Source organism: Camellia sinensis, chromosome 9, assembly GCF_055761805.1.
Source record: "Camellia sinensis isolate YWXY chromosome 9, ASM5576180v1, whole genome shotgun sequence".
In the NCBI taxonomy this organism is placed as follows: domain Eukaryota; kingdom Viridiplantae; phylum Streptophyta; class Magnoliopsida; order Ericales; family Theaceae; genus Camellia; species Camellia sinensis.
Window position 1 is genome coordinate 54,237,501 of NC_138969.1, and position 22,803 is coordinate 54,260,303.

General features: G+C 33.2%; 1 long non-coding RNA gene across 1 annotated transcript; it reads left to right on the forward strand.

Annotated features, from left to right (window-relative positions):
* Nucleotides 1–20,518: 20,518 nt before the first annotated feature.
* On the forward strand, nucleotides 20,519–22,567 carry LOC145799089 (uncharacterized). Its single transcript, XR_014341091.1, has 2 exons — nucleotides 20,519–20,756; nucleotides 22,323–22,567. It is a non-coding gene; the product is annotated as an uncharacterized LOC145799089 (long non-coding RNA).
* The last annotated feature ends 236 nt before the right edge of the window (nucleotides 22,568–22,803 follow it).

Below are 22,803 nucleotides of genomic sequence, written 5' to 3' on the forward strand. Positions count from 1 at the left end.
CTCCAAGAAGCTTTGGATTGGATTTCTATAAGAGGGGAGGCCCTCCTCCCTTCTCCAGGGTTCTGATTTTGGCTAATATAGAAGAGATACACACACTCTCTCTATATCTCCCTCTCTCTTTATATTTGTGTGTGTAATAGTGCTCTAAAGGTGTTTTTGTTCTTAGTTTTGCACTAAAACACCTAGTGATACACCATCCTTCATTGCTGAGGTACTGGGAGGTTGATTTTAGAGTTTTTGAGTTGGTTTAAACTCAAAAAAGTTGTTGGAGCTTTGTTCTTGGGAGTGTTCTTCAAGGGTAAGCACTATTGCTTTATATTTCCCATTTTTGCACAAGCTTTTAGCCTATCTTGCATACTATTTTAAGCTTAGTGTTCTACTGATAAAAGTTCTGATTTTTCATGCTTAAGATGTTTCATTAAGACCTCTTTTGTGTTTGGGGTTGTTTACCCCCTCTTAGGCCTTATTTGGCCTCATTTTTGTGCCTTTTTTGTGAGCTTCGGGACCACCTTGTATTGGCCTTCTCACCACTGAAATCCAAATCAAATCCAAAGGGATTTCAGTGGTGGGGATGGTGTTTTGAGGTCCTAAGGAGGAGAGGGCCATCCCCTCTCCTTGTTGTCTTCAATACTTGTCATATCGGCCTCATATGTGAGCACCTTTGTTAAGTTCATGTTGGCCATGTCTTAGCTGATATTTGTGGTTATTTTTCTGTCATATGCCACTTTTTTTGCCTATCTTGGTCATTCCATGCTTGGTCTATACACTTGTAGTGTAAATTTTGCAAACTAGTCTTATATGCTTCATGTTTAAGCATGTCATTCTAGCATGTGTTGACCTCATTTCAGTGGGTTTTTGGGGTTGTTTAGCATGCCATGACTCTGTTTTGGGTGGGTTTAGTTGGCTCTTACATGCTTCATGTACTTGCTTTACAATCCTTTCATTTGTCTTGACATGCACCTTGTGTTTAGGCCATCTTGCTTTTATGTTTTGGCTTAGCTTTGAGAAGTTTCTAGCCTTGTTTTATCATGCTTAAGGTCTGATTTTGGTTGGTTTGGTCATATGTGCCATGCTTTGTATAGCTACCATGCAATCTAGCTTGTGAGCTTTGAGTGTTCAAGTCATTAGCATGCTCTATTTCGACCATTTCAGTGGTTTGGCATCACTTCTCATGATATTTCAGTCCATATAGCATGCTTGAATACTTGCACTTATCATCCCTTTAATGCTTTAAAGAGTCATTGTCTTATGCTTCTTGAATGGATCATTGCGTATGCTTCCATGCTTAGGCCATTTGGATGCCATCTTAGTGTGTTTTTGGCCTTGTCTTGACTGGCATTGGGACTGTTTTGAGTCCCTTTGACCTTTTGGGACTTGCCTTGTACGGCCTTGGTTTGAGCCCTTTGGTTAGCCTTAGGCCTTGGACCTTCTTGCATGCTACACTTGCTTTGTTTGGTTGATTTGGCATCACTCCTCACATGATTTCAGAGCTTAATGCATTGCCATATTCTCATGTTGATCACATCTTGCTCACGCTTGAGGATTGTGCACGGTTGCCTAGGTGTTGGACCATTACACGTGCATGTTTGTATGTGTTTTTGTCCTTACTTCCATTGCATTTTGGCCACTGACTTTGGGCATGGCTGAGACCTCCATCTTTAGTTTAAGTCCATTTTCCATGTTGTTCAAAGTTGCTACTTTGCATCATACCTACATGCTTGTTGCATACTTGTCCCTTGCGTGTTTGTCACATACTTGTTGTGTACTTAGATGTGTTTCATGTTGTTGCATGCTAGTTTCATTGCATCTTGCTTGCATGATTAGTTGCATTACATTGTGTGTGTACGCCTTGCCTCTTGATCAAGCATGATAGAGGTTTAAGGTCCCTTATGTGTTTTTGGGCATTTCATTCCATAGCAAATTGCACACTTGGCTCCTTTCGCCATCATGCATCGAAATGCGTGATTGATGACCCGAGGGTCGAGAACTACACTCCCTTGAGTCTTAAACATGATGGGGAGGGTGGTCGTGCACACATTGTCTTGTAAATGCTTCGCCATGCACTGTCTGTCCTCTGCTGCAACAAAAACAGAGTTCTGCAGAAAGAGATGGTCGGTCGACCACTTTCAGTGCCGGCCGACTACCAAAATCTAGCCAATGGTCCCACTTTTGGTCGATGACCAGTTCCCTCTAGCCGGTGGCCTTAACATTTGGCCCGTGGCCTCTCAAAACATCCATGAGATGGATCAGAAGCATATTTGGGACTTGTGCAGTCTTCAGAGTCATAAAACAGTGCAAACAGAGGCAACAGAGGCATGGCAACGGGTTTCTGAGCAAAGTCGACCGAGCATGCATTCGTCCCTCTTCTTGAGGCTGTTTTACTACTTTTCATAGCTTAGTTAATTTGTTTAATTAATTAAGTGCTTTGTAATAATTAATTAGCTTGTTAGTTAGTTAATTTGTATTATTCTTTCGGACCCTCCGTCGAGAGGGCGAATTTTGTAATAAGTGTGCATGTGTATGATGCATGTCTTCCAACCCCACGTCTTTCTCCCTTTTATTTACCAGCTTTTGACGGTTAGTTTTAGGGCATTTTCAATTAGCATCCTTATGCTTCGCATGTTTGCATTCATTCATTTGTCTTGCATGCACCGGGCTCAGCGCATCATACTAACTGCATTGTATTTCAATACCAATTTGAATACATGTATCAAGTTACATTTCACATGTCATCTTAGAGTAGCCGAGCTTATTTCTAGTTGCATTTTTTTGCATGCGTTGCATTAGCCATCTTAACATGAACTAGGATCATGCATTGATTACTAACTAGTTTCTGTTTTGGCTCGAAGTACTCGGTGAGTGTTTATGCTTTAGCATCCTTGCATGTGTATGAATGTTGCCATGATAGCATGCTTGCCATGAGGCTATTTGCTTATGTGATATAACTGCCTGAATGCCTGTGGGTGAAGGTTGGATTACTTGAATTGGAACAGTTCATCGAAATGCGAGTTTTAAGCCCACTTAAGAGTGGCAAAATCATGTTTTCTAAGCCCACCTGAGGGTGGCAAATCCACGTCTTAGCCTACTTGCGAGTAGCACCTTCAAACCATTTTCAAACAAACAAGCATGAGGTGTTTTGTTCCAATTTAGGTGATCTAGTCTATACTTGTATGCTGTGAGCATCACGTAGTAAATTCTAGGCTAATGACCAGAATAAGAGCGCATATGTTTTCAAAACAAAATATCATGTTTAGTAGTGGCCGATCTTTGATAGGGCGAGCGGGGGTGCTCATAGTTGACCTTCCCCAATTGTACCCAAGTTCCCGAGCCGAGGCAGCTTTGGTGATGACGGACACGTGGCCTTAGGCACGAGTCAGGATTTCCTAAATTCCCCCAAAATAAAATATTTAGGTGGCGACTCTGTATCTGGCAAAGCAGTCCATGTTTGGCACTTCTTTCTTAAAAATCAGTTTTCCAAAACGATTTGCCAGACTTGGACTCTTTGGTGATTTATCGGTCTTGCATTGCACTTTGCGAGACTAGATTCAGAATCGTGACAAATTTGAGTCCGAACTGTAGTAAGCCCAAATGAACAGAACGGGGATCTCCCCCGGGACGTTCGGGGACGTCTACAACTGCTTCACCCTTGCATTCCCTTCATATTTCTTCCTCATCGAGTCCCATATTTGCTTTGAAGTGTCTTTCTGAAGTATGGTCTCCAAGATGGTTTGGTCGATTGCTTGGAACAAGTAATTCTTCACTTTCAAATCCTTCAACTTCAACTCGTCGAGCATTCTTTGTTGTGCCTCAGTCACAGCTACTCCAGCTTCTGTTTCTGCATAACCAGTCTCCACCAGGTTCCAATATTCTTTGGACCTCAGAAAATTTTCCATTAGCACGCTCCAATGGTCATAATGGCCATTGAAGCGGGGAATTGCTGGCTGCACGAAATTTCCTTCACTCGTCATACCCCTCCTCTCTCTCTCTCTCTCTCTCTCTCTCTCTGTTTGCAAGTCACTCAAAAAGTCTGCGGCTTTTTTTTCTCTCTCAGGCCTAGTGGGGGCTCTGATGCTAGATTGTTGTAACACAAAGAACTTAAACTAAACAGTACACTTAATCTGGGAGAATGACCTCTTATTGAAGTCATCAAACTCTGGCTATTATATAGCCTTACAACTTCCTAAATAAAAGCAAAGATTACAGCCCATGTTTACTCTAATAGAAACATGGTTATCAGCAAAGGAAAGAGTCAAAACAAACAACCTACTTCCAAGTCAACAGGGACTATTCAAAAACAGAATATCAATCCTAACAGAAACACCTACAAACTGGACAGTATTTCACCCAATATTGTTTTGTGTATTCCACTTAATGTACACACAAATGACATTTTAACAAACATCTTTTTTTTCTATTTTTGTTTTTAAAAGTTTTCAAATATTTTTGTTCAAATCAAACCTGTTTGTAGTTTTTATTTTTTAAAAAATAAACAACAATATGTTTATAAATTTTTATGAAACATTATTAAAAAAAAAAAACCCGTAAATGTTACCAAACACTACTTACTTTTTTTTTTCTTTTCAAATTTTATAATATCTCAAATAGAGTGTTGGAAATTTGAAAAGTTAGCCCTGAAGTTCAAATATCATATTTTATCCTTTGCTTTTTAGTGCCAAACTTTAAGCCTATGTTTGGAGAACGAAGAAAAAGAAATAGCAAAGAGAAATGAAATTTATCTATACTATCTATAGATGTAGTAGAGTATGAGAATTCTCCAAACTCTTAATATTAAATTCTTATGGATTCTCTTTTTTATGTGTCACCTCTCAAGTCTCTCCTCCCACTTTTCCTAATTTTTAATTATTTGTCAATTATCTAAATCTCAAAAGCCAACAGGATTATATATATTTAAATAAAATGATAAACATTTAGATATGAAAAAAAATAAAATAAAAAAATAACTATTCAAATTTCAACCACAAAATAATATAAAGAGTCAAATAAAAAATAAAAAAAATAACTAAATAAAAATATTACGAGTCAATTAATTTTAAAAATAATAAGTTAACTATTTATATATGAACAATTAAAAATATTTAAATAAAAAAATATTATGAGTCAAATAATTTTTAAAATAAAAAAGGTAATTATTTATATATGAATAACAAAAAAAATATAGATGAAAAAATATACCAAAAAAAAATGTAACTATTTAGATTTGAACTGCAAAATGAAAATTCAAATAAAAGATAACAAAATATTTAAATAAATTAAAAAAAAAAGATTAAGATTGGGATATAAATATCCAAAAAAGATGATAATTTTTATAACGATCTAAATTTATCTTTTGTTAGTTTGTTATAGAATTTCCATATATTTCAGCTTAATCTTTTTAAAGTTTATCTTCAAGTTGAACTTAATATCTTATCTTTTAAAATCATCAATTAATTATTCATACAAATTTTAAATATGATAGAATTCCATATGTAGCTTTTGTTTAAGCATAATATTTTCAATATAAAAACAAGCTCCTGTAAAATAAACCACGAAAAGAAGATTGGGGAGAAAACAATCAACATTGAGCCATTTCTGATCCCTTTTTAGTGCCTAAAAATCTTAAATATTTGCTTTACATTTGAAATGTGCACTTGCATGAGTTTTTGCATTTGTGAGAAATGTGAGTTTATGTAAATGGATATTATTATTTTTGTGACGCCCCAAATTTTGATAATATAATACAACGATGCACCGGGGTTTAGCTAGAGGATACACATCATTTTTAAGCACAAAATACAAATAATTACACTAAAATAAAATATTAATAATAGTTACAGATAAAATTCTTCAAGTCTTAGATACATATCGGTTCCTTGATGCAAAAAGATTATCCAAAATACAGGAAATATGCAATCTAATTTCTAAGACAGCCACTGTTCCACAAAGCTTTTAGGGATTCTGTTCTTGGTGTAAAACTCGCCTTTACCTGGCATAAAACGCCATGAGCTTGGAATGCCCAGTAAACACACACACCCCGACCCCTTTCCCATTCCAAATACACAAGAACATAACGGCATGATCATAACATACAATGAAAGCAATAATTAAGCAGAGTTTATAATTAAATTTCAATTCTCAAGAATAATAGTCAATTTTAGTTAGTTCTAGGCAACTCCCCGCGGAATGCCGTTCCTACCCAACCACTAACACTGGCCACGGGCAATTCGGACTCCCCCTTGGTTAATACAATACCAATGCGTCGCTTACCGCATGACCACCAGTGCGTCACTTACCGCACAATTACCAATGATGCCCACGCACCTAGGTTACATACCCAAGTGGTGACATCACGGTCTGCCCCAAGGAAACGGGCTTCCAGGGATACTCTCCCTGTGTGAGACCCTCACTGCCACCCTTATGCCTCCCATTTCCGTTAAGCAGCCAGAATACCTCCCGTGCCATGTTAGGGTTCGGAAACACACTTGCGCAAGACTTCACAAAAATGGAATACATTCCATTATATCATACTCTTGAATCAATCGTTCATTATCTCATAAAATTTAATGCAATGGTCGCAACCCATTACCATCCCATTTGATTTCCCCTTTATTAAGTGCGTTATGTTCTCAGTTATAGCAAAGCATGGTCAGTATAATTATGAATCCAAACTAAACAAGAAGTAATTTATTCATGGTAAAGAAAATTTACAATTTATCACAGATTACATATCAAGACTAAGACATTCAAGAAACATAGAATATAAGAGTTGCAAACCAAATAAGAGCATATTAACACAAATTTCCAGATTTCCAGATTTTGAACCAGTTCGAAAATAATTTTGAAAAAATACTTTTATTGGCCCTAAGTACCTGGCCTCATGCGAGTTGGTAGATATATAAGTCTAGTTTCAAACTCAATTTACGAAAGTACGATAGGTATTTTAGATTTTAAGATAATTCAGAATTACCAAGATCTGTCCAGATTCGTTGACCGTTACGCAAATCGGTTTTTCTCTCAAACCCCTCGCTCTCTTGAGCTCAAACAAATTTTAGTTAAAATATAACACCAAGATTAAGATTTTGACATAAAATTGGGCTCAAGATTATTTTTCTGGAATTTTCTAAAAATAGATAAAGTTGACTGTTTTTCTGGTTCCGTGAGTATCAAACTTAAAAAATTTGTTTGGGTTATAAAAACGCATCCTTAGGACCTACAAAAATTACCACATACTCTAGACATACCAAATATTGTACCATGAAAACAGATTTTGAGTTTATGGAGTTTTGATGGGAAAATAAATTCAAGAGAGGGAAAAGATTTGCTGCTGGAAATTTAAGAAAGAAAGTGAAGCATACCATTTCTTGATTAATACACACTTATACAAGAGTGTAGGCCTAGACTACAACATATATATACAAAGATCATGTATTAGGAGGGGAAAAACAAGTGGTAAGAGAACTTGAGAGAAGAGGTGTTGTATGTTTACCTTTGTTGTACAAGACTAACACAATTCTTCCTTTTCTTCTCCTCTTCTTCTCTCTCACTCTCTCCCTCTCTCTTTTTTTTCCAAGATCACTCTCTCTCACTCCTCTAGTGGATGGCTGAAAATGTATATAATGAGGGGGGAGAAGTGTGCATATATATATAGAGAGAGAGAGAAAAGATTGGGAAGGTTTCTTGGGGACTAAGTTCCCTAAGTGCAAATTGTCAAAGTTGCAATTATGGCCCTTTTTCCATCACATGGTCAACAACTTGGGCTCCAAGACATATATATATGTATATATATGATATTTGTATGAGATATTTGTATGAGATATTTGTATTTATAAACATAATATAATACAAGTACATTAATTAATAAAATATTACAATTAGGGGTTGGAATGTAATAAAATAAAAGTGTATAGGGACCAAGTCTAAATTTATGAAACCTTGATATATGTTATTAATATACTAACATTAGAAAATAGTTAAAATAATAAATTTGGATCCTGTTAAATTAAAGCGCAAACAAAGGCGAGAAACCAAGCAAAAACGACGTTACCGGGAATTAAGATTTTAAAGTGATGAATCTATAATTATAGGGTCTAATAATTAATAATATGGTTTTAAAGGTGATTATTAATCTACCGGGATCGATTAGGGTTTACTTGAATTAATCCGCGATGCTTTCTGATTCTAGGGTTTAAAACGCAATTAAATAAAAATTCAAGGGCTTTATTGAAATAAACCGAAGGTTAGGGATTTAATGGTAATTACAAAAATTAGGGTCTCTACAATTTTATTTTTAAATTTTTTTGTTACATTCTGTATTTTTCCTTGTTTATTTCTTTTTGTTAATAATATGTCATTTAATTGAGATTTTATTCTTTTTTTATATATATTTATAAAAGCACTATTATAATCAATTTGTAACTCTCTCACTTATTAATATTTTGTGTTTAATTTTTTTTGGTGCAGATGTTAGAATGAAAATGAAGAACAAATCAAAATTTATTGGATATGGATTTATACTTTAAATGTATTTATCAGTTGATTTTTTTATTGTTGATTATCCTGTTGAAATAACTTATGATTAAATTTATTTTTAGGAACTCATTTCCTTTGAGAACTAAACCACAAATTTCTTCTTCTTCTCTTTTAAATTTTTTTTATTTATATTCAGAGCAAATGGAAAATATCTAATATTTAAAATGTTAATTTTTTTTGAATAATTTAAATATTTGTATTCTTTATGTTTGTCGCATTTCCAAACTTTTTTTTTTTTTAATCATTCCAAACCTATTTGTGTTTAATGAATCAATATAACCAAAAAAACAAGCAACATGTAAAAAGAATTTAACCACTAACTAAATATATTAGGAATTAAAATTAATTTTATTTTAATTTATTATATTATATGAGATGATTAATGCAATATCTACTACTGATTAAACAAAATTAGTGTTACTTTTATTTAATATGTTAGTCATTTTGACTAATTATAATATGCCTTTGTTACTCTACTTTTGATTGTCTGAAGTAATTCTTAGATAAATTAGTTATTATATATGTGATGATTTACTTAATGTATGATAGTTTTTTAAAATTTCAATAATGTGAAATATTAAATATTTTTAATGATGTGAAGTAAGATTTATATACACAAACTAAATAAAAATATTAAGAAATACAATCAAATAGTAAAAATTTTTTTTAGTGATTATTGATTTTTTAAAATTCCATGTATCGCACGGATGACCACTTGTACTATATATAAGTAAATGTAATGTGTTTTCAAAACTCTCCAAAACCTCAATACTGATTTTTCAAAGAAAGTCAACATTCTCTCTCTATGTGGCAGTTCTTGAAATCTCCCTAGCTCATTTCCCTTATTTTTATTTTTTTAATAAAATAAAAAGTTAAATAAAAATTAAAATAATGAAATTTAGATAAGGATATGATTCGTTAATCTATATCTGCAAAAAAACATTTGTATCTAAATCTTTATTTTTATTTACTCCAATTTTTCCTCTCCCTCTATCACATGTATTAAAAATTAAAAATTTGATATAATGAAATTTAAATAAGATATGATTTTTAATTATTTTTCAATCTATACTACACTATATATATAAGCAAATGTAATGTGTTCTAAAAAAATTTAAAATGATTATTCGTAAATTTTCATAATTTTAATATTTCTCTTTTCTACTTAGCAATCCCTTTTGATTGGCTTTCATTTTTTTATTTTATTTTTTTGCTTCATTTTTTAAATATTAAATTAATTTTCCAATGGAAACTAATTTCATAGCTATACATAAGATATAAATTTCAAAGTTGAAATTTTATTTAAGTTATTTTATTTTCTCATGTTATCTTATTTTATCTTTAAATTTGAACTTAAATTTTATTTTCTTCAGAACTCCCTCTCTCTTGGAGTTTATCTTCTATTTGAACTTGATTGTTATAAATTCCCATATATTTCAGCTTAATCTTTTCAAAGTTTATGTTGAACTTTATTTTATCTTTTAAAATTATTAATTAATCATCCATATAAATTTTAAATATGATAGAATTTCAATTATACCTTTCATCTAAGTTTAATCTTTCAATATAAAAACAAGTGCCTGAAAAAGGAACCACAAACACAACATTAAAAAGAAAAAAAAAATCACAATCAACATTGAGCCCTTTTCGACTCCCCTTCACGGTATCTAAAAAATCTTGCATTAAGCTTCAAGTCACAAGTGAATTTATTTATTTATTTATTTTTCAATTGCATCTACTTTACATTTGAAATGTATACGTACATGAGTTTTTGTGTTTGAGGGAAAGAGAGTTTATTTTCTTTAAATTCTATTTATGTTTTTGTTTCTTTTTCTTTTTTCTTGCAATCTGTATTTTTTTTTTATTTCTTTCTTTTTTGGCTTATAATGTGTCATTTAATTGAGATGTCATTCCTTTTTTTGAAGTGTTACTATTATTAATTTGTGACTATTTTGTTAGGAATTAACCCTTCCTAACCAAGATTGGTGAGACACGAAATAACAAACAAGAAATAAATTAACGAATCAAACAAATCACACACACAAGAACACAAGGATTTACGTGGTTCACCCTAGAATAGGGTTACGTCCACGACTGCTACGGTTTTCACTATAACCAGAAAAATACAACTCTCTTTTAACCTAAAAGAGGCGCCCCCTCATCCATTTATAAGTATAGAATTAGGGTTACACAGAAGTAACATGGGAATTACGAAAGTACCCAACCCTCCATGGGACCCAGTGTTTGAGTGAACAATACTTATTAGGGTCCACCAACCCAACAATCTCCCACTTGGAACCTGATAACACAAGCTCTCCATCATCTTCATCACAGAGAGGAACGCCTCAACAACTCGATCTTCCTTCATCAATCTTGAAGGCCAACTGAAGTTGCACACAACTTCAGTTTGTCAATGGTGATTGTCTTGGTCAACATATCAGCTTGATTCTTACTCCCTTAGATCTTCTCATAAGACAAGACTCCATCATCTACAAGTGAACGAATGAAATGGTATCGTAGCTGAATGTGTTTCGTCTTAGAATGAAAAGCCGAATTCTTTGCAAGATGAATGACACTCTGATTGTCACTATGCAAAATACTCATCTCTTGCGTCTTACCCAACTCTGCTAGGAAATTCTGTAACCAAGTCATCTCCTTCCCAGCTTCAGTAATAGCAACATACTCAGCCTCTATTATAGAAAGGGCCACAATCTTCTATAACTGTGAAATCCAACTCACTGCTGTACCACCCAATGTGTAAACATAACTAGTAGTACTCTTTCTGTTATCCATATCACCAGCCAAGTCTGCATCAATATAACCCTGTAACCTGATGTTGGTTCGTCTGAAATAAAAGTGCCATGTCTGTAGTACCACTCAAGTATCTAAGGATCCACTTCACTGCCTCCTAATGCTGTTTGCCTGGATTACTTATGCACCTACTAACCACTCCCACTGCATGTGCAATGTCTGGTCTAGTACAAACCTTGCCATACATTATGTTACTGATAGCTGAAGCATATAGAACACATTTCATGTAAGCCTGCTCTTCTTTGGTTTTCAGAGACTGCTCTTTGGTAAGTCTGAAATGGCTAGCCAATGGAGTGCTCACTAGTTTTGCACCATCCCTGCTAAACCTCTTGAGAACTTTCCTGGCATACTCAGCCTGTGACAATTTCAAAGTACCATTTGCCTTGTCCCTGTGAATCCTCATACCAAGGATTTTGTTTGCAACTCCAAGATCCTTTATCTTAAATTGGTTGGACAAAAGTTTCTTCAATCTTTTTATCTCTTCAATGCTAGATCATGCAATAAGCATATCATCAACATATAAGAGCAAAATAATATAACTTTTGTCAAACCTCTTGAAATAACAGCAATGATCTGCTTGACATCGTATAAAACCGTTGCTACACATAAACCCATCAAACTTCTTGTACCACTGCCTTGGGGACTGTTTCAAACCATACAAGTTTTTTCGAAGTTTGCATACAAATTCCTCTTTGCCACGTGTCAAGAAATCTTGTGGTTGCTTCATGTAAACTTCCTCCTCCAAATCACCATGGAGAAAAGTCGTCTTCACACCTATCTACTCAAGATACAAATCTTCAGCAGCCACAATTCCCAGCATCAATCTCATAGTGGTCAACTACACAACTGGAGAAAAAATTTCAGTGTAGTCAACCCCTTCTTTTTGCTGAAATCCCTTTGCAACCAATCTGGCCTTGTAGCTTTTGCTCCCATTTTGTTCCTGTTTGACCCTGTAAACCCACTTGTTGTGCAAAGATTTTTTACCCATTGGTAACTCAATCAACTCCCATGTCTGGTTTGCCATGAGTGAATCTATTTCATCCTGCATAGTTGACTCCCACTTAATTGAATCATCAGCCTGCAAAGCCTTATCATAACTTTCAGGTTCACCCCCATCAGACAATAACAAATAATGTAAAGATAGAGACCAACACTGTGTAGGTTTAGACTATCTTTCTAACCGTCTTAACTTAGGAGTAGGAGTATGTGGCTCAGTTTGTGGAATAAGTTTTTCAAGATTATTCTAAATCCTACTATTCAAATCACTCTCACTAATCTCCTCTAACTTAACATGCTCATGACAAGTAACAGATTCAAATTTAGATTCATATATAGACTTATCCCTATCTTTATACATTACTTTCTCATTAAATGTGACATCTTTACTTCTGATTATTTTCCAATTTTTATCATCCCAAAACCGATAACCAAATTAATCAATGTCATACCCAATAAAAGTACATTGAATAGATTTCGGATCAAGTTTACTTCTATCAGCAAAATCTATATGCACATATAAAACACAGCCAAATACCTTCAAAAATGAAAGATTCACCTCTTTACCGCTCCAAGCTTCTTCTGGTAACTCTCCATTCAATGGAACAGATGGGCCACAGTTAATCAGATATGCTGTAGTGTTAACTGCATCTGCCCAAAACATTTTTGGTAATCCAGCATGTATCCTCATACTTTTAGCACGTTCATTCACAATTCTATTCATGCGTTCTGTTGAGGTGTCTTTCAAACAATCTTCTCCATTCTAATTCCACTGTGTGCACAATATTTCTTGAACTCATTGTCCTCACATTCTCCTCCATTATCTGATCTCAAGCACTTAATTTTCAAACCTGTTTTTAGTCTCTACCAAGGCTTTCCACTTCTTAAAAGTAGTATAAACTTCAGATTTATCTTTCAGAAAATAAACCCATACTTTTCTTGTTGAGTCGTCGATAAAGGTAACATAGTATGATGATCCTCCAAGAGATGAAACCAGTGCAGGTCTCCACACATTTGTATGAACCAACTCCAATTTTTCTGACTTTGGTTTCCTGCCATCCTTTGAAAAACTGACCCTCTTTTGTTTGTCAAAGATGCAATCCTCACAAAAGGCAATGCCTACCGATTTTAAATTTGACAGTTTCCCCTTAGATGCAAGTACCTTCATCTATTTTTGACTCATATGCCCAAGCCTTTGGTGCCACAGATTTGAGTCTTCCTTTTCACCAGCAACTGCTACTGCATCTTTATTATTCGTAGTCATGTAAAGGGTGCCTTCTTTTTTACCACGAGCAACAACCAGGGCTCTTTTGGTGATTTTTCACAAACCACCCATGAAGGTTACAACATGGCCTTCATCATCAAGTTGTCTAACAGAAATCAAGTTTTTTTTCAAACCAGGCACATGTCTGACATTTTGTATCTTCCAAACAGATCTATTTGGCAACCTGATTGTTACTTTCTCTTTACCCACAATCTTCAAAGGTTCATCCTCGGCTAGATAAACATTCCCAAAATCACCACCAATGTAATTGTCCATGATTTCCTTTTGTGAAGTAGAATGGAATGAAGCCCTAGAATCTAAAATCCAAGATTCAAGAGGGCTGTCAATACTCAATATCAAAGTATCATAAATCTCCTCCGTTGCAGCACTAGCAGACTTTTGATTTTGATCACCTTTGTTCTTATTCAATGTCAGGCAATCTCCCTCTAGATGTCCCTTCTTTCCACAATTCCAGCAACTCCGTCCCTCTTCAGTTCTTGACTTGCTTCTATGTTTAGATTTTGATCTATTGCGGTTCAGGTTTTTTCCTGCTGAACTTCCTCTGGCTTCTGTATTCAGGGCAGCACCTGACGTGTTCCCTAATTCCCTTCTACGAATTTCTTCACTCAGAATTAAATCTCGAATATCATTGTAATTCAAATTTTCTGTTCTTGAAGAATTACTATTGTTATAGTACCATTCCAACTTTTAGGCAAACTAGATACAAAAATCAAAGCCCTAACCTCATCATTAAATTCGATAGATACAGAACTCAATTGTGTTACCCCAATATTGAATTCGTTCAGATGCTCAGCCACCGAAGCACCTTCTGTCATCATCAAATTAAACAATTTACGCATCAAATAAACTTTATTTGAGGTAGAGGGTTTTTCGTACATGTTTGAGAGTGCCGTCATGAGACCCGCTGTAGTCTTCTCCTTCTCTATATTAAACACAATGTTACGAGACAACATTAGCCGAATAACACCTAGCGCTTGGCAATCAAGAAGAGTCCGCTCATCATCTTTCATCTTTTCTGGTTTCGTCCCTGAAAGGGGCTTATACAGTTTTTCCTGATACACATAGTCTTCAATCTACACCTTTCAAAAGTCAAAATCTATGCCATTAAATTTATCGATTCTAACCTTTTCGTCTGTAGCCATCACTCCCACTCGAACCAATGCTTTGATACCAGTTGTTAGGAATTGACCCTTCTTAACCAAGATTGACGAGATACGAAATAACAAACAAGAAATAAATTAAGGAATCAAACAAATCATACACACAAAAATACAATGCTTTACATGGTTCACCCCAGAATAAGGTTACGTCCACGGTTGCTGAGGTTTTCACTATGATCAGAAAAATATAATTCTCTTTTAACCTAAAAGAGACGCCCCCTCATCTATTTGTAAGTATAGAATTAGGGTTACACGGAAGTAACATGGGAATTACGAAAGTACCCAAACCCCCCCAGTGGACCCAGTGTTTGAGTGAACAGTAGGGTTGAGTGAACAGTACTTATCAGGGTCCACCGACCCAACATCTTTCACTTATTGACTATTTGTATTCAATTTCTTTGGGTGTAGATGTTAGATTGGAAGCGAAGAAAGCATCAAAATTTATTTGGATATGGATTTATGTTTTAAATTTAATCATCAATTATTTTTTGTAATTGATTGTCACGTTGAAATAACTTATGATTAAATTAATTTTTAAGAACTCATTTCTTTTGAGACATAAACCACAAATTAATTTCTTTTTTTTTTAAATGTCTTTTTATGCAGATTCAAAGCTTGAGCAAATGCAATCGATCTCATATTTAAAATGTTAGGTTTTTTTGAATAATCTAAATATTTCTATTCTTCATGTTTGTCAGTTCCATTTTAATGCATTTCCAAACCTATTTATGTTTGGTGAATCAATATAAAAGGGGAAAAAAAAAACACAAATAGCATGTAAAATCTTTTAACCACTAACTGAATATAATGGAAGTTAAAATTAATTTTATTTTGATTCATCATACTGTGTAGGATGAGTAATATAATATCTTATTGATTGAAAAAAAAAATGAAAAAAATAGCATTCTTTTGTTTAATGTAAGTTATTTTGATTAATTATAATTTTAATATGCTATTGTTACTCCACTTTTGGTTGTCTTAGCCAACTCTTATAATCTATTTGTTATGTGATGCTTTACATAATTTATGATAGTTTTCTAAAATTTTCCTTGTTGTGAAGTATTAAAAATTTTGAATGAAGTATAGTAAGGTTTATATACACAAATTAAATAAAAATATTTTATTCATATTACAGAATACAATTAAATAGCATTTTTTTATTTTATTTTAATGTTGTTCACTTTGTAAAATCTCCTGCATCGCGTGGGTGACTACTAGTAGAAAATAGATACAATAGTAAAAATGAAAGAGATTGAGCAAAACAAAGGCATGTAAATGAAGATAGGGTAATATTAGGAACTCTAAGGCCTTGTTTGGTTTGTTTTTCAGAAAAAAATTTGGAAAAAATTCTCTACAAACAAATTTTCAAGAGTAATCAAACCAAACAAATTTTTTCAAAAAAAATCTCAAAATTTTGTTTGGTTACCTACTTTCCAAAATTAATCTCTCTCTCATACACATCAAATCAATCACTTTTTAAAAAACTTTCTCATCAAATCAATCACTTTTTTTAAAACTTTCTCCCAAAACAATTTTCCAAAACCATTTTTGAAAAAAGACAAACCAAACAAATTTTCGTACTTTTTATCTCAAAAACTACTTTACAAACACAAATATTTTATCAAATATTTCATATGGGTGTGATCTACATAAGATTCACATGGTATGAATACCATATCTATGTGAGACATTTGATAAAAATATTGATAAAATGTTTAAAATCCCTAACATTTTCTATGAAGATATTCTAGTTTAAGTTTTTTATTTGGTCGTTTAATTTCATATCGGGATGAGTGACAAGAAAAGCTCTTCAATTTTTTTATTTTTTACTTTTTAAACTCACGTGATTTTAAAAATTGATAATCTAAACAGAAAATCTAAAATCATTACTTTTGCTATTACTTAAAACTGCATTAAAATATTTGACAAATATTCTAAAGTAATCCATAAACAACCCTAAAAAGTTTGCTTTTTCTTTTTTGTTAAAAGATTATTTACAAATATAAATTAATTACATATGTATGATCCTAGTCCAGTAATAACAAAATCTCAAAAACCAGCTGAACAAAGAGCCTTTACAATGGTGAAGTAATAAACAACATGAAGAGCTCAACAATCAAACTTCATAATAAGAAAGAAATCATCCACTTTTATATTAACGTTGTATTTGATTGGGAGATTTAGAAATGGATTTGAAAAGAAAAAATGAAAAAGTAGGTAAAATATGAATAAAATATATTTGTATTTCATTTAGTTTCATACATATTTTCTCTTTCACTTTCCAAATCTCTTCTCAAATCCCCCAACTAAACACAATATTATGGAAATTATACTATACACACTTCCTACCATATATACCTTTAAGTTATGTCATTTTCGTTTTTTGAGTTATGACTAATTTGATTATTTAGTTATGACTTTATTTTAGTTACGACTTATGAAATTTTTGATTATGTCTCATGTGTTATCACTACAACAAAATACACCTTCGGTGACCAAAATTGGCGACTAAAATAAATTTAGTTGCCAAAAGTTGTAGAAATGGCGACCAAAATTTTTTTTAGTCGGCAAAAATAAAATATTTAGCTACTAATTTTTTTTTAGTCGGGGTATATTGGTTATTGGAGACTAAAAAAAAATTTAGTCGCCAAAAATGCCAGAATTGGCGACCAAAAAAAAAATTTAGTCGCCGTATATTGAGTTTTGGCTACTAAAATTATTTAGTCGCCGGTCGGAAAATAAAAAATAATTTTTTACCTTTGGCGACCAAAATTTTAGTCGCCAAAAGTTTATTTTCAACGACGAAAAATAATTTCGGTCGCCGTATATTGACATTTGGCTACTAAAACAATTTAGTCGCTGATTGGAAAATAAAAAATTATTTTTTACCTTTGGCGACCAAAATTTTAGTCGTCAAAAGTTTATTTTCAGTGACGAAAAATAATTTTGGTCGCCAAAGAACTAAAATTATTGGAGGGAGATATTTCAAATATTTTGGAGGGATTTATAAAATTGTTTCAGCGACTAAAAAGCTTTAGTCGCTAATGGTATAATATATATATATATTTGGTTTTCAAACCACAAAACCAGCGCTTCTTCTCTCTCTCTCTCTTCAGCGTTTCTCCCTCTGCCTCTCTCCCTCTCCCTCTCCGCTGCTCCTCTCTCCCCCTCTCTCACCGTCGCTGGCCACCGTCCGTCCCCACCGTCACATGTCGCCACAGCCATCGCCGAAATCACCACTAACACTGCCGCAAATCACAGGTTTGTCTTTGTCGCGCTCGGTCCTCTCCCGCGTTGTCGATCTGGGTCTCTCTCTGTCTGTCGAGCCATCTCTCTGGTTCTCTCTCTCTCTCTCTCTTTCTCCCTTCCCCTATTCCCCATTTCTCACACTTCATCTAGGGTTTATATGATTTTTTTAGTTTAATTTTGTGTTGATTTCGTTAATGGGTTTCGTTGAAGTGTTTGATTTCTATGAAATTATGATATTCTTCATGTCGAAAATGGGTTTGATTTTAGTTTTATGGGTTTGATTTTCGTTTTATGGGTTTGACAGAGAAGAAATTTATAAGATTCAAACCCATGATCAATGACCAATCTCGAAATTTATAAGATTAAAGCAAAATGGAATATTTGTAATTTCTGAGTTTATTTTATTACTTTATCAATCTTATTTGCTATATTATCTTAAGTAATTTTCCTTTAGGAAAGGTTTGATTATTCTGTGCCTCTTCTAAGTTCCCAAGGGGAGCCACAGCAGTGGAGAACACTGTAGAGATGGACATTGACAACAACTCCAAGTTCCAACTACACCACCAACACCAACACCAACACCAACCAGCCAAGCAACACAAATACTGTAGCATGTCAATGACTTTCAGATACCATATTTAAGGTGCTAATGTTAGTTCAGTTATTATTAAATCATTCATTTAGGCATTTGTACAAGAATAAAAAGTATAGTTAAAAGTTTGAAGTGTGAAAAAATTATCATTTTGTCAATACATTTTATCATAATTTCTTTGAAGAGGAATAAAAATTGAGAAATTAGTGATCTCACTTGCTTGTATTGAATCAATTCACCCAAATTTGAAGCAGTTTTGAACATGAGTTGAGAACTGTTTTTGTTCTTTATCTATTGATGCAACCTGAGGGTCTGACAGATTATTGGTAGAATGGCCTCAAATTCAAATACTTCTGTGACTCATACTTTCAGCTGAATTCATACTTTCAGCTAGAAGAGCCTTGTGGAAATGGAATCAACAGAAATCTAATTAACTGATTCGAGTGAGTTCTGTATGACCACAGTGGTGATGAATATTTAGTGCCTATCCTAGTAAAGATAGTTTTGGATGAAAACCATTTAATTTTTGACAACTCAAATAAACTAGAGTTTGTCTAAAATGGTGTTTGACGTTTCATGTTCTCTACTGGTAGAAGGTAGGCTGCTTGTCTTGATTTTCTGGATCCTAGGCATAACTATACTTACTGATTGATGCCTTCCTGTGTCAGTGAGCCACTGTAAAGGACACCTCAATTTGACTTAGAAATTGTTAATGGCCAAATGTTGTAAAAAAATCACATGCTTGCCCCATAAAATTCTAGAATTACCCAAGAGTTTGTCAAGGACAAAGAGAGACACCATAAATAAAATCAGAAAAGTTTAGATTCCATAAATAAAATTACAAGTTTAGATTTTATATTACTTTTGATACTTGAATTATTTATTTTGGTTATATTTTGTCTGTATATAAAAAATCCTCATTCACATATTTGGTTTCCTTTCACATATTTTGTCTGTTTGACTTGATTGAAGAAGTCTCATACACAAATCCTGACGGTAGCAATCTATTGACCTCTTTGCCATTGCTTTATTTATGTTGGTCAAGGTGAAGAGCAATGACAGAAACATATGTTGAAAATGATTCTTGTCATGGGAAATAGTCCACAATTAGCCTTTTTCTTGTATGATTTACCATGGAAAATTGTTTGCATTAGCATAAATGTTGCTGCTTATGGACATTTTTCAATATAAATTTATTTTGTGAAAGAAAGAGATTATAGAGGTCATGGTAATTCAGTATAAACTTATTTCTGAAATGGCAATTGCTAATTGAGATAATACTCTTTACATCAAACATCATTTGAATAAAAAGAAGATGAATTAAATTGTGAAGTTGATGTATTCTATACTAATTTCTTATATCCATTTCTTAACATCAGTGGATGCTAGCTTCACTTATCCTTAATGACTAGGACCTAACATTCCCTTTGCCAACATGCAGGACTGCTGCTCATTTTCATGGAAATGGCAGGGCAGCACAAAATTGGAGGCCATTCAGATTATTAAGAAGCTTGGAGGATCACTAAAGGATTCATTTTTAGGTGAGGGGTGGGTATCTTAAGTTGTGAAATTCATTTGATGTGATTTAGCTAGCATTGTTTTCATACCTAATATAAAGGGGGTCTTGCTTTTACCAGACTTTTGTCTGATGAGTTCCTTCCTGTATGTTTATGCTTTCTTTGACATTTCTAAAACTCTTAGTCCTTGTATCAATCTTTTGACATGTCTACAACTGCATAGAAGCTTTACCCAAATCTCTTTTTGGTTGCTGAGAAAAGCTAGGGATTATTTTGAATGTTAAAATTTGCATATTTTGAGGTTTCAGCACATAAAAACGTCTGCTCAACTCAGTCTCACTTTGGCTTTGTTGAGTTGGTTATCTTCTGCTGCGGCTACTAGTTAATATGACTTTTATACCTCAAAAAGAAAATGAAAAAAATCTAGAGATTAGAGGAAAGTTGGGTGTTGGTCTTTTCCTTACAATCTCTGTTTTCTTGTTGTTTGCTTTTGTTTCCTTCCATTTTTTATTTTTATTTTTATTTTTTTTGTGTCTTTTTACAGACTTGTGTGCTCAAAGTGGACATACACTTTGATGTGTGTAGGCAGAAAGTGAAGAAACTTCTTCAGAGGATTGAAGGTTCTCACTTGACCATGAATTACTTGGCTAACTCTCCCTTCTCTGTTTTCTAGTTTATTTTTCCCCATTACTAGTTCTCTCTATTTTTCAGCTCTTTAACTGTGTTTGAAGAGTGGTGTTTTGGTTAATTTGTCCACTGATATTCCTTACTCTGGACCTCAATGATGTGGGTTTTGTGTGAAATGGATAAATTTTAACAATGTGCTATGGCTAGGGCATTCAAATTCTTTTGCTTAATTATTTGATTTTGATATGATATAAGATAGTAGTGCAGTTCCCTTTTAAGCAACATATTGGAAAGATGAAAAGCATGTTGCGGCCAATCACTCACTAATTGAAGTCTAAAATTTGACCTTTGGCGTTTATTTTTTTTTTTGGAAAGAGCAACAGAAAGTCACAGTTTCAGGAACCTTGGATTTCTTTTTGCACATTATATTGTCATGGCTTCCAGTTTTGTTTTGTTTGGTTTGTTTTTGGTTTTTTTTTTTGTTTTTTTGTTTTTTGTTTTTTTTTTTTTTTTTTTGTGTGTTCCTTCTATTCGGATTTATATATGATTATAGATTTATATTGATTTGATATGCATGTGTTTTTGGTTTTTTTTTTGTTAGCATAGGTATACACCTTATGTACCATATGCCAATAAGAGGCAACTTATTCAGTTTGCATTGCTGCTAATTCATTAACAGCTTTGTCTATTTCTGAAAATTCTTAATTATACTATCAATCATAATGATAATCTTGATTTGGCAGCTTTCTCAACACTTTGCTTAAAGTAGCAATGGTTTTTTTTTTTTTTTTTTTTTTTTAATAAGTGCCACAATTTGACATGACAATAGATGAACATCGCCATCATGCAGATTAATGACTCTTTTTAGATATATGCTCTGTTGATGTTATTATCTTAATATTGTTTGTGATCCGTTTTTGGTCTTCAATTTTAGTGTCTGTTTGTTATGTGATTTTGGTGGAATGGTTGTTAGTGTATGGTTGGTTTTTGGTGCTAAATTTTTTTTTGAATTTCCCTTGTAAATGTTTTTATTGTGAATATATTGTCATTTTGCTGTCAATTGTTGGCTATTATAGTTTCATTAGTGGCACTGATAAGCTTGGCACAATTAAAGTTGTTTGATTGCTGGATTTTGTTGAGAGATTGGAATAGAAATTAAAATTTAATGAAGAATAGAAACTGATTTTACAATCATTTGTGGTGTTGCAAATATTTGTTAGAATTTTTTAGCCGGATATGTTCAAAAATTTAGGCATTGATTCATTATGCTCCTGTGATTTGGAGCCAAGTAGTAGTTGCTTCTAAACATAGACTCTTGCTCCCTCTCTCTCAAGGACTCAGCATCACTATACCCCCCATCACTCACCGTTGATAGTGGCACCATTTCATGTTTCCTTGACCCTTTTTGTGAGATAATTTGAATCATGTCTTCTGTTAGGATATATTTTAATGAGAAAATGATTTAAAGAAACTGCAGTTGATAATTGACGATTGAAAGTGAATTTATTTTTTACAGATAAGTGCTAATGGTTAATTTTTTTTTTATATACTTTTTACAGATTGCTTTTGCGTGGGCTATTGTGGATATTTACGAAGAGCATTTGTTCTGTATACAGAAGACATTTATTTTTCTAAAATTCTCTGTTTTGGAAATCCAGTGTTTTTATATGTAATATATAATTTAGATGGATTATACTTGGTTGGTATGATTTTATATGATATTTGGAATTTGATGTTACAAGTTAAAGTTTTTGGATCATTGATAATGAAATGGGTATTATTGGTAATGGATTTAGATGATAATTGATAGATGTATTATTCTGTATATATACAGGTTGCTTTGATAATAGAATGCATATAATTTAGAAATTAATGAAAAATATTTAATTTATGCATTTAAAAAAAAATTTAATATCATGTTTTTGGCCACTAAATAATTAGTAGCCAATAAGGACGTAAATATTTTTAGTCACTAAATAGTTAGTAGCTAAAAAAAATCAAATGAAAAAATAAACTTTTGGCGATTAAAATTTTAGTGGC